Source organism: Pleurodeles waltl, chromosome 1_1 (assembly GCF_031143425.1).
Source record: "Pleurodeles waltl isolate 20211129_DDA chromosome 1_1, aPleWal1.hap1.20221129, whole genome shotgun sequence".
Lineage (NCBI taxonomy): Eukaryota > Metazoa > Chordata > Amphibia > Caudata > Salamandridae > Pleurodeles > Pleurodeles waltl.
The window spans coordinates 327,274,314-327,291,208 of NC_090436.1; positions in this window are offsets into that span (position 1 = coordinate 327,274,314).

Consider the following 16,895-nt stretch of genomic DNA (forward strand, 5'->3'; position numbering starts at 1 on the left):
AAAATGTAGCTATATTATGGCTATTTTCTTGGTCACCTTTAGGGGAATCCGCAGACACTTGGAAGCATTAGAATTCCCAAGATGTTGGACAAAACATTAAGGAGACCCAAGCATGAACTACTTCAAAAAAGTAAAAAAGGGACCTTCACATGGGAGAGGGGACAACAGTTAAGCGGTTAAACATGGAATAAAAGGATTAAAGCACACATTGGCTGCACAGCTTATCCACCACAAGGCCACTGAAGGGGGAGGCATAGAAATTAAAGACAAAATGGTCACGAAACACACACTAAGGCCCGTATTTATACTTTTTTAGCGCTGCATTTGCGCTGCTTTTTAACACAAAAATGGAATCCAGGATTGGGTTACTTGTAGGGCTCTCACCAGGTTCTGTTACCCAGAATCCTTTGCAAACCTCAAAATTTGGCCAAAAAAACACTTTTTCCTCTCATTTCGGTGACCGAAAGTTCTGGAATCTGAGAGGAGCCACACATTTTTTTCCACCCAGCATTCCTCCAAGTCTCCAGATAAAAACGGTACCTCACTTGTGTGGGTAGGCCTAGTGCCTGCGACAGGAAATGCCCCAAAACACAACCTGGACACATCACATTTTCCCAAAGAAAACAGAGCTGTTTTTTTGCAAAGTACCCAGCTGTGGATTTTGGCCTCTAGCCCAGCCGGCACCTAGGGAAACCTACCAAACCTGTGCATTTTTCAAAACTATACACCTAGGGGAATCCAAGATGGGGTGACTTGTGGAGCTCTCACATGGTTCTGTTACCCAGAAGCCTTTGCAAACCTCCAAATGGGGCACAAAAACACTTTTTCCTCACATTTCGGTTGAAGAAAGTTCTGGAATCTGAGAGGAGCCATGAATTTCCTTCTAATCAGCATTCCCCAAGTCTCCTGATAAAAATGGTACCTCACTTGTGTAGGTAGACCTAGTGCCCGTGACAGGAAATGCCCCAAAACACTATGTGGACACACTCAAAATTATCAAATACAAAACAAACTGTTTTTGGGGGGGGCACCTTTGTTTTTGGCCCTGGGCTCAGCAGCCATATAGGGAAAACTACCAAACCCAAACATTTCTGAAAACTAGACACCTGAGGGAGTCCAGGGAGGTGTGCCTTGCGTGGTTACCCCAGTGTTTTCTTACCCAGAATCCTTTGCAAACCTCAAAATTTGGCCAAAAAAAACACTTTTTCCTCACATTTTGGTGACAGAAAGTTCTGGAATTTGAGAGGAGCCACAAATTTCCTTCCACCAAGCGTTCCCCCATATCTCCTGATAAAAATGATACCTCACTTGTGTGGGTGGCCCAGGTGCCTGCAACAGAAAAATGCCAATAACCTGTAGAGATTGAGGGGTTAGCACAGCAAGTTGATCTGCTTTGGGGACCCACACAAGTGAGGTATCATTTTACTTGGGAAACTGAGGAAGGTGGTAGGAAATTTGTGCCGGAGTGGTGATCCTACCAAGACAAGTGAGGAAAATATGCTTTTTTAAGCAAATTTTGAGGTTTGCAGAGGAGTCTGGGTAAGAAAATGTTGGGGGTCCCAGGGGTGTCTTATGTTTTAAAACATGTCTGGGTTTGGTAGGTTTCCTTAGTTGAAGGCCGCACCCGGGCCGAAAAACATAGGTGCCCCCCCAAAACACAGGTAGTTTTGCGATAGATCGTTTTGATATGTCCACGTACATATGTGATGTTCGAAACACTAAAAATTGTTAAAAGAAATGCACTTAGGTTATGTTAAAAAGACCCCTCACCCACCAACCAAGATGGTGGCATGCTTCATCATCGGGGTCCCACCCGAAACACCTAGCGTGTCACGGGTGTGCTGCGATGCCTGATTACAGCAGAGCAGGATTTGTTATTTTTACCACACATACTGTTTGGATTTGACACGAGGGTGAGTGATGGTTCAGTAGATCAAATTTTAAGCGATTTCACAAAAATGAAATGCACTGTCAAGAACTGAAAGGACAAAAAACGGAACCAATGACTCACAGCTCGTGAGCTGTAAAGCCATGACAAAGCACCAACCGCTTTACAGTCCATTCACACACCTTTCATACATGACATGCACAAGACCATTCATGCTGCCAGCCACGGGCCCAGCACATTTCAACACTCACATCGACGGACAGCGCCACTCAAGGGCCCATCACTTACATACGCCCTCATGCCTAATACAGCAATCTCACCAGCTGATGGGAGTGTGTGGACTGGCATTTGGCTGGCAATGTTGCAGTAGCCAACAGCAAGTAAATATTTACACCGTCAGCCAAGCGCCACTCCATGCACACCGCCAGCCAAGCGCCACCACACGCACACCCCCAGCCAAGCGCCACCCCACACACACCGCCAGCCAAGCAACACCCCAAACACACCACCAGCCAAGCGCCACCCCAAACACACCGCCAGCCAAGCGCTAGTCCATGCACACCGCCATCACTTTTTTTGTTTTTCAACAACAAAGAAACCACTAATTATAAATAAGTAGAAAACTACAAACACAAAAGCTCTAACTGAATACATGACAGTAATGCCAACCGTGAAACTGAATATATGAAAATATAAAACAGCAGTTTACACTCACAGTATTTTCCAATAATTCTTCTGTGTGTGGTAGCTCCTGAAACAGCCACCCACACACAGCCCAGGCTTTGAAGGAAAATCAGGGCAGTACATCCTAGTCAATTTCCTGATACCTCTTTGAGCATAGACTCTACATTTCTTAGCAGGAAAGTTTTTTTGGCCGTGGGAGGAATGTGCTCAGCAAAGTGACAATCTTTCATTCTAGCCACATCCTCCACCACTGCTTCTCTAGGAACTCTTGCCTGTTGTAGCGCAACAAGGCTCGCTATGATAGACTCCTGAAATTTCACAACTGTCATCCTTGACTCTGGAGAATTATCCTTTAACACAACAAAGCATTAAAAGTTGCCAAGTGGAACAGGTGAACCACTAATTTCTTATACCAAGCATAAGACTTACGAGCAGCAGTCTAAGGTTCCAACCTCTGATCTACTCTATCAACACCACCCATGTGCTTATTGTAGTCTAAAATGCACACAGGTTTGCGCACTTCAGCAACTTGACCCCAAACAGTCACAGTTGAAGTACTCTCATCATGGATAATAGTTAGCATGTACACATCCCTCCTGTCTACAAGTTTCAGAGCTAGCAGCTCATCATTCCGCAAGGCACTGCACTGTCCCTTCTCAAGTTTTTTACAGACAAGCTCTCTTGGATACCCCTTCTGATTAGAGCGGATTGTGCCACAAGCAACAGTGTCCACTTTGAACAACTCCTTGAACAACTGAACTCCAGTGTAGAAGTTATCTCCATATAAATGGTGACCTTTGTTAAACAGTCGTCTACCAAGTTCCCACACAATTTTCTCACTAACTCCAAAAGTGGGTGGACAACCAGGGGGTTCAATACTGGGATCCCTACCAGTGTAGAGCCGGAAATTATAAACATTCAGACAGCATATACAATTTAATTCCATACTGGGCCCTCTTGCTAGGAATGTACTGTCTGAAAACCAAACGACCCTTGGACAGGACCAAAAACTCATCCACAGATATTTCCTTGCCTGGAACGTAGATGTCTGAAAACCAATCTACCAAATGATCAAGGACAGGTCTAATCTTACAAAGACGGTCAGAATCAGGGTGATCTCGTGGCAAAGGCTAAAGCATTATCTACAAAAATGCAACATCCGAAGAAGAAGCTCATACCGGTTATGACTCATGATTGCAGGAAATATAGCAGTTGCCATCAAGGGACTAGTAGACCAATATGAAGACAGTGATGGCTTCCTTATGAGTTCCATCAAAAAATTTAAACCCAAGAACTTTTTCAACTATTCCAGATTTGTGGGAATCCACCGGCTAGCTCTGGAGTGTGGCCTAAGTCTGGCGGCATTGTCCCTCAAATACTGCTCTGCATACAAATTAGTCTGCTCAACAATCTCTTCCAAAAATATATCACCCATAAACAACTCAAAGAAGTTGACAGGCAAAAAGTTTTCCGCATTAACACGACACCCTGGGAAACCAGTAAAAGCAGGCAACTGTGGCTGCTCCATGTTTGGTGCAACCCACGTGTCATGTCTTCCAATGGGAAGCCTTTCAGCTGCTGACTGCTGTACCATTGGCACATCAGTGTCCTCCTCTAAAACAGGCCCTTCATTAGCAATGAAAGTGGCTTCATCATCAGATGATTCCTCTCTGACAGAATATTCACTTCCAGAATCTTGCACTTCCTCCTCTGCCTCAGATGCAGAGTCAGTCTCATAATCATGGTCAGAAGATTACTCAAAAAGCAGACCAACAACATGCTGAGCAGCCATCCTATGGCTAGCCATGATCCTTCCTACAAAAAGTAAATGGACAAATGCACCACCAACAACCAGCACTGTGTAAGATAAGTAATAAACAAAGTGTAGCTTTATCACTAAGAGTTATAAACTCAAAAACTATACCGCTCACTTGCCTGAAAAAGCTTGACTCACCAGCAACTACTCTGCACCGCCACAGCAATCACCAATGATATCCCACTAAAAAGAAAAGCAAATTAGACATAAGATAACACAAATATCATTGTGCATAAATCTAAGGACAATTTCACACACAATCCTGCATTCATTACACCACCTACAAACATGTCATTCATGCATGGCAACAATACTCCTTTGGAGTAAACTTATTTACATACCTAAAACATGCAACTACGCAAACCGCAGGACAACCATTGCCAAAACCACAACAAGCCACAGCAAAGGAAGCAAAACCTTTGAACTAGAACAAAAAGGAGAAATAAACTGTTATAATCACAAATGCAAATACTTCGCCAGATGACAAACACCCCGCCAGCAACCATTTATAACTTTTCCCTCGTGTCTAGTGTTCTCTGCTTGGGGGCAGATGGGCCTAAAAAAATAAGCCAATCTGCCCCCAAGAGCACCCCCCCACACAAAGCACACACACACACACACACACATGATCACTGGCGCTAAGTGGATTCTGCCCCCCCTTGGGGACAGATGGGCCTAGAAATATAGGCCGAATGTGCTTTTTGCCCCTTGGGGGCGACCCTTGCCCAAGGGGGCACCCCCCAAATACAGAAAAAAAAGAAAACAAAAAAAAATCCCTGGCGTCTTTACGGTTTCTGGCCACGGGGGGCAGAAATGGCATAGATTTTATTGCCCCCCGTTGGGAGGCGACCCTTGCCCAAGGGGCCACCGCCCCACACAAAGCACACACACACAGATGATCCCTGGTGCTAAGTGGATTAAAAAAAATAGGTCGTAAGGGGGCAGAACTGCCCAATAGTGCTTTTTGCCCCTTGGGGCGACCCTTGCCAGCGCCTCCCCGAGGGCCGGTACCTGGACGTAATGGTTACGTCCGTGGCGCCTGAGCGGCGCAGCCACGGACGTAACCATTACGTCCACGCCGGGGACTCCACACTCCAGCCCAAACTCTACTTCACCCACCAACAAAGATACAACATAAAAAAGGAACACATAATACTGCTACATGCCCTCCACCAAACAACAAACATTTTCCCAAGTGCTGCATTGAACTTACTTGATTTCTCCCAAAAATGTAAGGTTCCAGTGGTGCAAGTGCAGCAGGTAGTGCAACCAAAGAGAGAGATGGATGCTTTCCCTCTAAAATTCAAACCCAAAGTGATCAAGGGCTGGACAAAGCAGAGGGAGGAGTTTTCAGGACAGGAACAAGAAGTTGCTGTTTGTACAGTAGCCACCCAGTCTCTACAGTACGTGCTTCTTTTTTTTTTTTAAATAAGAAAAAATTGCAAAAATAGTACTGCAGCTCACATTCAAAATGACCACTGAACATTCTGACCTGTTCACCAAAGGTGAACATTTGCGCTCTTGCATTGTTTCAGTTTTTTTCACGGTCTGATTTTTCCCAAACGGGAAAATCGGTTATGCAATGTGGCTTCTTGGCGTCACAATCGCTAATTCTGCGTCACAAGAGTAATGCAGGATTACTGAATTAGTTTAATTACTCCACAGTAATTACAAGTATGCTCAGGCCAAGGAAAGAGCAGGGCCACTGGAGTTAAAATTGTTAAAATGTGCAAATAACTCTCCAAAAATCATGCCACCCTGCCCGATCAGCTCACTTTTTATTGCATGGAAATGTCAAATTAGCTGTGCAGTATAAACTTACTACACCATATTGTTCAAAGGTAAGATATATATCACTTTGGGGTTCAGTAAATTTTTTAAACACAAGCAAAGTGTCTGCTGGAAGTGTCATTCACCCCTAAATTCACATATTTAAACTTTTCATCTGAGCATTTTATTTTTATTTATGCAGTTGGCTGTGGATTAATTATTGCAAAGCAATCTCTCCTGCTCCCACTGTAGCCACCCCTCCAGCCCCTTCAACCACAGAGGTCCCCTTCTTTAAGTGCTAAAGAGTCTGGGCAAAATAGAAGATATCCAGAGTGACATTTTATAAGGACTTTAAGGTATGTAGGGCTATGTTAATTAGGGAAGGGGTGGGCCTGGGGAGGATGGTGTGGATGGCACACCTTTTATGGGAGTGATAGATTTTTCATTATTTATTTTTACTTTCCATGGGCTTGTGGGGGTAGATCTTTACTGGTGGAGTGTGTGGGGACAGTTGGGGGAAGGATTATAAAATAGTTTATCGGTTTTAGGGTTTAGGGAGAGGGGTAGATCTGTTGCAGGTGGTGATGGAGACAATTTGAGAAGGGATAGGAAATAAATTAGGACCTGATTATGACTTTGGCGGTCGGACTGAGCCAACGACCAAAGCCTCAGGGAGGAGGCTTCCCACATACCTGCAGCAACTCCCCCCCCACCAGTTGTATTAAGATGTTTCCGCCGGTCAGACTGGTGGTTAGACTGGCGGAAACAGCACCCTCGGAATGCGCACTGTCTGCAGAATGCAGCACACATAGAAAGAGGGAAGAACAAGGAGAATAAAGATATTTCTCCTCGTTGTGCCTCCCCTCAAGACGTGTACACCACATATTCAGGTAGAAGTGAGAGACACCATGCATAGGAGAGTAAAAGGATTTTATGGTGTGGACCAGTATTCATCCTCTCCTTGGCTATGCTAAAAAGTCTTACATGTCTCACCACCTAATTTCATTATTAGCGGGACACCCTTTGACCATATCCTTAGGCCAGAAATGTCAAGCATGCTCTTAGGGGAATGTGGCCAGTAGAAAAACATTGGAAGCTTGCTCCAACTGTTTCAAGGATAGAAAGCTGTTGTCAGAGGAACCCAGGCTGTACAAAAACAGTCAGGGTGGTACAGCAAACTCTATCAGGGACATCTGGTTCCAAACTAAGGAACCGGATGTATCATACCTCTGTGCCTTTGATACTTTTTGACTTATAGACATCAAACTTATCTAAGGATCACAATTATCTGGCCAAGAATGCAAAATCTCACCAGATGCTGTTGCTTCATTGCTGTTGTAGGTACACTAGCTCGTCCAAGAATTCGATTACAGTAAGGTGCTGCTGCTTTCAACATTCAGACATATCTGGGTATATTCATAAAATCCTTGAATATCAAGATTGCAATAACTAATGCTTGTTAAATGTCTTGTTTATTATAACCAATGTTTGTTGATTATGCATGTTGTATCCCACCTGCTAAACTTTAGACATCAACCCATCTAAGGATCACAATTATCTGGCCAAGAATGCAAACTCTCACCAGATGCTGCTGAGTCACTGCACAGCTGCTTATATGCATTCTCCTCTTAATCTCTTTGCCAAATCCAATCATTTTCTGCAGGCACTCTGTCCCTGCCTCATTTGTCTAAACTCCCTACTCCTCTTACGTGATAATTCTGAGAGCTCTTAATTGCCATAGTTGACCCCTCCAAATACTGCTCACCATCTTTTCCTCTCTTGGTGAGCAGCCCCTCTGTGCCCAGATGCTCTCACACTCTATGAGTGCTTTGCTTCTATACTTTACATGACCCCTTTCAATACAACAATCCAAATTGTCTTTTTGACCCCTTCGTGGTGAGTAAATAAAAAAAAATGGGTTCCCTCAAGTAGCCCACTCATCTGCCTGTTTTTTGCCCCCTCATACAACCTCTTTCAATACTGTCATTAAACAGCTAGTGAGATCCTCTATCCAAAGTACCATCTTCTGTGTTTCCTGTAACTGCTTTTAATGCAATCTCCACAATTACCTTTTTATCTCTTCTCTCATTGGGGCTATAAAAATATGGCGAACCTCAACTCTTAAGTGTCCCTCCCATTCACTCTTAGTTTCCCCTTTCAGTACCATCATCGCATTTGACACTTGTGGTGCCCTCTTATGATGGGCAATAAAAACTGTTGGGATCCCAATGCCTAAGTCACCCACTTGCCACTTCTGTCCATGGCTCATACGACTGTTTTAATTCTGTCACCTCAGTGCAATCATTGGGGGTGCACCCTTGAAAGAGGACAATACAAACTGAATAGACCCCAAGAATAAAACTCATCCTTCCCATTCGTATGTGTTGAGTATCACCCATTTCAATGCTGCTCCCAAATCCTCCTTTCAGTTCTGCCCCTCCCCACAAATTCAAATATCCTTTGGTGGTGGGGGTGGGGGAAAAAACACAGGGGGAATCCTCCATTTGAGTACAAATGCCTCAGTACAGGAATTTAAAATGCAGGGAGAGGCCCCATCTTGTGTTACAAATAAGTCTTCCAATGCCTATTTGAGCGCATCTCCTATCCTTTTAACTTTTCAATGCCCCATTGTATGTATTCCCTTCATCTGAGTCCTGGAGACCACTTATTCATTATTACAAGTTGTCATCTGTAGTGACCCCAGGCACAACTCTACTATCTCTCCTAGGTGCATCTATGTTCCTGCTACATCCATGATATCTCCTCCAATTCCCTGATCCTGTCTTCCCACTGGCTTCACTTGCTAGCTTCAGTGACATTAATGTCCCTTCATCCCATACACCCTGGTCCTGATTTTCATCCCTAACTCCTCCTTACCACACTTGCTTGGTCACCCAACCTCCAGCTCTATCTATGCCCCTCATCTGTTATAACTCCCTAATTGTGTCTTCCCTCTCAGAACGATCCCTTAAGGTAAAGTAAGATACCATTACCATACACAACCCCTCACGGGCAGCTAATCCCCACAGACCACCTTACATTTTTTTTCATAAGTCCTTTTCCTGGTCCTTCATGAGTCCCTTGAGAGTCTAGCAGGATTGTGAATAAACTCCCCCTGGTTAATTTTTTTAATTTTGGGCCCAGGGATTCCCTTTGTGGTGCCCCCACAAGGGCCAGAGGATCTGGGTGCCCTAACATAGTATTTTGTAAACATTTTCAGGACAGGAGATAAAGTCCCTGAGTACACTAATGGTTGCCATAGCATTTCTGTTCATGTGTCAGCCAGATAATCACAGTGGTGGATCCAAAAATAAAGACTCCTCAGCCGATCAGAAGGTTTGAATGTTTTACCTTCACCACAACTCTCAATATATCTATACCTTTTGAACCTTTATTTCTCCAAAACTACTGAAAGGATTAACACACAAATCACAAATGTACGCCTTCTGCTCTGATCTAGCTGTCTGCAAAATGTATTATTTACTTCTTCTCACCCCCGACCTTAATTGACAGATCACCCCAAAACTTTCCAAAAAGGAGCTGAGGTGGATGAAATTTTTTTGGCAAACTTTTGTGATGATTCATCAAACGGCTATAAACTTTTTTTTTAAAACAACTTTTTTTTTATTAAACACCTACACAGTTTATCTTACATAATACTGGTAAACTAGCAATAGTCTCAATAACATTGGAGGCTCAATCGTACGAGACACAGCAGAAGTGAACACAATATACATATAAATATTACAGCACCTGTACGGGGTCCAATATCCCCTCAGCTTGGGTTCCTATAAGTTAGCCAATTACCCCATATTTTCTACCATTTTTTAGGGCACTCCCTGCTTTGCTATATTACCTGTTCGGCATGCTGGCACCAATCTAAGTCAGATTTGCAATCTTCTATTCTAGGTGGTCTGTCTGTACCACATTTTCTTGCTATTTTTCTCTGGGTTACCCCTGCTGCCAAAGTCAACCAGATCTTCTGGTGTACGGCACACCTCCCTGCCTCGCCCATTATTTGTAGCAAGAGACAACGTCCCTCTAACAGAACAGTAAGGCCAGACATTCAGGTTATTTTTTGTGCTACCCCTCTCCAGTAGTGCTGGATAGAAGGACAGCCCAAAATTAGGTGGTAGAAAGACCCCGCCTGGCCACATCCTCTAGTGCACAAATCTGACTCGCATCTCCCAGGTGAAACAGAAGTGTTCTGGAGTAGTATGACCTATGCAATATTCGCTACTGGACAAGGCGAAATCTGGTCCGGATTGTCACTTCCTATGGGCTCTGTACTGCCACCACCCAGTCATCATCCTCAATTAGCCCAGGGTCTCCCTCCCAGGCCTCTCTCAAAGTACAAAATGAGTCCAGGGAGTTGTTTATTAACTTCTTGTATGTTAGGGAGACTGCTTTCTGTAGCATAGGGTCCAGAAGTAGATGGTTTTCTAGTGGTGAGGACTCTGGCAATTGTTCCCTGTGAATCAGCACATGCCCTAGTTGCAAGTGACGGTATTGTTCAGTCACTGCCATCCCATATTCATCATGCAAGACTTCAAAGGGGACATATGCTCTATCTCTCCAAACATCCCCCAGGCATTCGATCCCTATTACACCCCACTCTGTAAATCTATACAGCCCTCCAACTTCCCTTAACAGGTCACTATCCCATAGTGGATTTTTCTCGGTTAACTTTCCTTCCTAGCCCAGGAACCTATTTCCCTCCCTCCAGATTCATACCACTGGTTGAGTATAGGTCAGTAAAGCTTTTTCTACTGCTCTTCTACATAGCAGAGGCAGGTAGTCTCGACTACCCATGGTCACCCTGTCCACCTTGTAGGCTGGCTTGCCCTCGGTCTGCAAAGACAAGGGCCCTGATTTATACTTTTTGACGCTAAACTGCGCTAACGCAGTTTAGCGTCAAAAGGTATACCACCGGCTAGCACCATCCCAAGACGCCAGCCGGGTGCCATATCTATGGGATGATGGTAGCCAGCGGTAAGGCCCGGCTAGCGTCATAAAAAAGGATGCTAGCCGGGTGGGGGAGGTGTAGAAGGAGCAGGGGGGTTATCGTCAAAGGATGACACTAGTATGGGCAGAGGTATAAATAATGCCTCTAACCAGACTAGCGTCATTTTCTGATGTTAAAACCCTATGGACATGACTCCTGTCTAAGTTAAGACAGGAGTCATGCGCACCACCCCAATGGCAATGCCCAGGGGACATAGGTCCCTTGGGCATGGCCATTGGGCCCAGTGCCATGTAGGGGGGCCCAAGTTAGGCCCCCCCATGGCACTACAGAAATAAAAACTTTTACTTAACTCTACTTACCTACGCTGTCCCTCTGGTGTGGCTGGGGGTGCCTCTGGGGCTAGGGAAGGACACCCGTGGGCTCTTTCCATGGTCTCGGACCATGGAAAAAGGCCCACAGGCTTCCTAAAGCCTGCCCTGACCCAGGCGTTAAATAATGGCACTAAGCAAGCTTAGTGCCATTATTTAGGCCCGCCTCCTTCCCGTGCACCATTTTTGCACGGGAGGCTAATTAAGGCGCCTGGCCCTTAGAGTCATTTTTTGCCTGGGAACGCCTACCTTGCATCTCATTGACGCAAGGTAGTTTTCAGCAGACAAAAAATGACTTTAACTCCAATATTTTGATGCTAGACGGGTCTAGTGTCAAAATATAAATATGGAGTAAGTTTGCGCTGAAGTAGCGTAAAATAAAATGACACTATTTCAGCGGAAACAGAGTATAAATATGCCCCTAAGTCATTTACCACTATCAAGTGGGCCACCCAGTATCATTTGAGCACTTCCCCCTTCAAAGACCCTGAATTGTAGTTTGCAGAGTACAATTTTGGATGTCCCCCATCCTAGAGGAGCTGGCAAACTTCATGATTCACCTTGTTAAAGAAGTCAGGGGGGTATTTTGGAGGGGGTATTCTATAGGACATAGAGCAGTTGGGGGAGGGTCATCATCTTAATGAGGATGGCCCTACCCATTAGAGAGAGCGGGAGCGCCCGCTGGTGTGTCACATCTCGACGGAGGTGTTCCAAATGAGGATAGAGATTCCTATCTAGGAAGTCGTCTGGGTCAAGCATCACATGGATACCCAAATATAAAAAACTGCCTTGTACAACCAGAGCCACGCAGCATGATGGCAAGCAGGGAACGCCTCCAGATAGGGGGAAAATAAGGGATTTATCCCAGTTGATCTTGCACCCAGCATAGTCCCCAAAGATGCAGAAAATATGTAGTAACATGTCGACTGACAGCAGCGGCTTTGTAGCGTAAATCAGGGTGTCACCCGCACAGAGCAAAATGCGTTTCTCCCGGTCTCCCTCTCCGCTGATTCCCCAGACCAGAGGGTCTTGACACATCCATGCTGCCAGGAGCTCCAGCATCAGTGCAAATATCATTGGGGACAGCGGGCATCCCTGCATGGTCCCCCGGTGCAGGGTAAATGGATGGGACTCGTACACTGGCCAGCGGATCCTGGTAGAGCAGCATGACGTAGCGCAAAAGTTGTGGCTGAGCCCCATTCTAGTGAGGGCTGCAAAAAGATAGGGCCACTCCACACAATTAAAGTCATTTTGGCATCCAACGAGAGCAATACAGGGAGCTCAGCATGGCAAGCGCCTGTTAAGTGTAGCACCCTGTAGAGGCGCCAGAGATTCAATCTCGTTCCTTGACGAGACATTAAGCCAGATGGGTCGGGGTAAATTATTGTGCTAATAACTCGCTGTAAGCATGTGGCTTTGTGAGTGATTGAGTGAGTGCGTAATCTGCTTCCTTGAGAGGCGATGTGAAAGAAGAGCAGCAGCTCCACAGTGCTCAGATATACAAGGAAGGTCAGAAACATATTTCCCCACCAATTAAAACACAAGCACCATTTACTATTTACAAGTGTGATGTGATGTATTTCAGGTTGAAGGATTTGTCATGTTGTACATATAAAAGTGGAAAGTTAATGAAGTCCTCTTCTGCTAAGTTTACAACAATTATTAAAAAATGTGCCAATATCTTTTAGGGCTTTGTTGCTCTGTGAGGAGGGACAGAGTAAGAGAGACAGGGAATATTTAGTTGGAGCTGGATTCAAGGTCCATGAAATCTAGCTTTAATATACCTCAACAGAGTTATTTAGCCATTGTGAGCAATAACCATGTGTTCATGTAGGCTGAAGTACTGAAGAACTGATCACACATTTTATCACCATGCACCCTGAGCCTCAAACACGACACATCTATGTTTTGCCCTGGCTCTCAAGACGTGTACACCACTTATTTGGGTAGAAGTGAGAGAGGCCATGCATAGGAGAGTAAAAGGATTTTATGGTGTGGGCCAGTATTCATCCTCTCTTAGGGTACGTTAAAAAGACTTGCATTTATCACCACAGAATTTCATTATTAGCGGGACACCCTTTGACCATATCCTTAGGCCAGAAATGTGGGGGAATGTGGACAGTAGAAAAACACTGGAAGCTTGCTCTAACTGTCTCAAGGATAGAAAGCTCTTGTCAGAGGGGCCTAGGCTATACAAGAACGGTCAGGGTGGTACAGCAAACTCCACCAGGGACATCTGGTTCCCAAACTAAGGAACGAGGTGTACCTTACCTCTGCGCCTTTGACACTTTTTGACCTCTAGACATCAAACCTATGTAAGGAACACAGTTATCTAGCCAAGAACACAAATTCTCACCTGATGCTATTGCTTCATTGCTATTGTGGGTACAATAGCACATCCAAGAGCTCAGTTACAGTAAGGTGCTGTTGCTTTCACCATTCAGATTTAGTTGGGTATATTCATCACGTCCTTGAATATCAAGTTTACATTAACCAATGCTTGTTAAATATCTCATTTATTATAACCAATGCTTGTTGATTATGCACGTTGTATCCCACCTGCTAAACATGTGTCAACTGTAACAGCCAAAACATGTGCTCTTCACATTGTGATCTTCTGCCTTGAACATGTGCCACAATCAGGATGATAATTGCTCATTTCCTTAACAAGCAATCAACTGCCTTTCCACCTGCTCCAACTGTAACTGCCAAAACATGTGCTCTTCACAATGTGATCTGTATTAAACATGTGCCACAATCAGGAGGATAAGTGCTCATTTACTTAACAAGCAATCAACTGCCAAAAGGCACATGTGCAGATCTGATTAATTAAGAATTCTTGTGACTATGAGGCCTTGCTTGGCTTTGTACCTATTGCTCTGCTCACCTGTTTCCAGTCAAGTCAAGGTCCTTGTCCTCCAGCCTCCTTCCAGTCGAGTTACAGTGTTCTTTGTTCCCGTTCCTCATTCTCCGACCAGCTTCTAGTCAAGTTCTAGCATTTCTCATCCTCCGGACAGACTCCAGCTCTCCTCTTCCGTCTTCTGCTGACAATCCCGTATTTCCTGGAAAAGAGAGAAAATAAGAAAGGTGAAAAAATCCAGTTCGGGTTCTTCTGAAGTTTTCAAACAAGTAACTGCATTTCAAGTTAAAGAAAGATTAATCACTTAATGCGTGCTGCACTAAAAGAACCTATTTGCCTCCCACCAGATTTGTACCGCTGCTTGAGTATGGGTCGGTAAACTTTTTTCTATCACTTTTCTATATAGCAGATGCAGATAGCCTCAACTACCCATGGTCGTCCTGTCCACCCTGTAGGCTGGCTCCACCCTTTCTGCAACGACTCAGTCATTAACCACTATCAGGTGGGAAGCCCCGTAATATTTGATGAAGTCCGGGACTGTCAGTCCCCCTTCATAGACCCTGAGTTGTAGTTTGCGGAGTGCAATTTTGGAACTACCCCCCTCCCAGAGGAGTCGGAGAACCTCATGATTCACCTTGTTAAAGAAGTCAGGGGTATTTTGGAGGGGGGTATTCTGCAGGATATAGAGCAGTTGGGGGAGGGTCATCATCTTAATGAGGATGGCCCTTCTCATCAGAGAGAGCATCTGCCAGTGTGTCATATCCCGAAGGAGGAGTTCCAAGTGAGGTTAGAGATTCCTATTTAGGAAGTTCTCTGGGTCACGCTTCACATGAATACACAAATATGAAAAACTGCCTTGTACAGCCAGAGTCACTCAGCACAATGGGAAGCGGGGAACGCCCCCAGATAGGGGGAAAATAAGGGATTTATCCCAGTTGATCATGTACCCAGCATAGTCCCCGAAATCACAGAAAATATGTAATAACCTGTTGACAGACAGCAGCAGCTTTGTGGTGCAAAGCACGGTGTCATCCGCATCGAGCAAAATACGTTCCTCTGAGCTTCCCCCCCACTCTGCTGATTCCCCACACCAGACAGTCTTGAAGCATCCATGCCGCCAGGGGCTCCAGCACCAGTGCAAAAATCATTGGGGACAACAGGCATCCCTGCCTGGTCCGCCCGAGCAGGTCAAATGGACGGGACGTGGTGTTATTGACTCGTACTCTGGCCAGAGGATCCTGGTAGAGCAGCTTGACCCAAGCACAAAAGCTGTGGCCGAACCCCAGTCTAGTGACGGCTGCAAAAAAATAGGGCCACTTTACACTTTAAAAAGCCATTTTGGTGTCTAACGAGAGCAATACAGGGGGCTCAGCATGGGGAGTACCCCGTTAAGGCGTCAGAGATTCAATCTCGTTCCTCGCCGAGGCATGAAGCCAGATTGGTTGGGATTAATTACTGTGGTAATAAGTCAGTGCAAGTATGTTGCTAGTGCCTTAGCAAGCACCTTCGCTTCCACGTTGAGAAGCAATACAGGCCAGTATGACCCACAGTCGTCTAGGAGTTTATCTTTCTTCAGGACCACAACTATTGTTGCCAATCTTTGGTCGAAGAAATTTCTCCAGGCTTATTAGCAAAACAAAAAACTTTGTTCCTATGGAAAGCCTAATCTAACTAAAACTACACAGTGGCAGCTGTCACTGTGGTTTCGATATAAGTTATATATATATATATATATATATATATCACTGAAAAAAGTTTACAGGTACGTTATAGTTCGGTTTTGAATTTCCCCACACAAAACCAAAGAAATTCAGCACTTATAGTTATTGTTAACTCAAGTAACTATAACACGCTCCCTAGGGTAACTATAACTTGCCTCCCTGCCAAGTACAGTTTTCTCATCAATAATTTGATTTCAAATGTTGCAGTAATAATATAAATGATGCCATAGACGTTGTCATTAATGATGAATTATGTGGAGTAATTAGTTGTGCATGGAGCAGGTGCAAGTTATACTTACCTTAGGGAGCGAATAACTATCACTCATGAATTTCTATGGTTTTGTGCGAGGAAATTCAGAACCTAACTATAACGTCCCTGTAACCTTTGTTCTTTTCAGTGAATTTCTATGTTTTTTTTAGCATGTGCAGACGTGAATATAAGCAGTGCCATGCACGGGCTTTGGTCATGCGTAGCAGGGGCTGGCCGCAGGGCCCTGCCTATAGCCAGGGCCGTTGGCCAACCCTCCTGCATGCACCCAACCCCACTCTCTGGCCTTATGGAGCACATGTTTGGTTGCAGTGGGTGAGTTTAAAAAAAAACTTTTCTCTGGAACCACGGTTCCACCTTTGGAACCGTGGGTCCGGATTTGTGGATCCACTCGTGGATCTGTGGTTGCACAGATAGGACCCAAAAAAAAAAAAATCTGCCTTCTTTTGCCCACTAGGGACCCCTAAGGGACCCCCTCTAACTGACCTTATGTGTTTTTGCACTCTCCTTTTCCCACCCGTGAGCCGATGCGACAAAAAAATGGCAGCCACAGC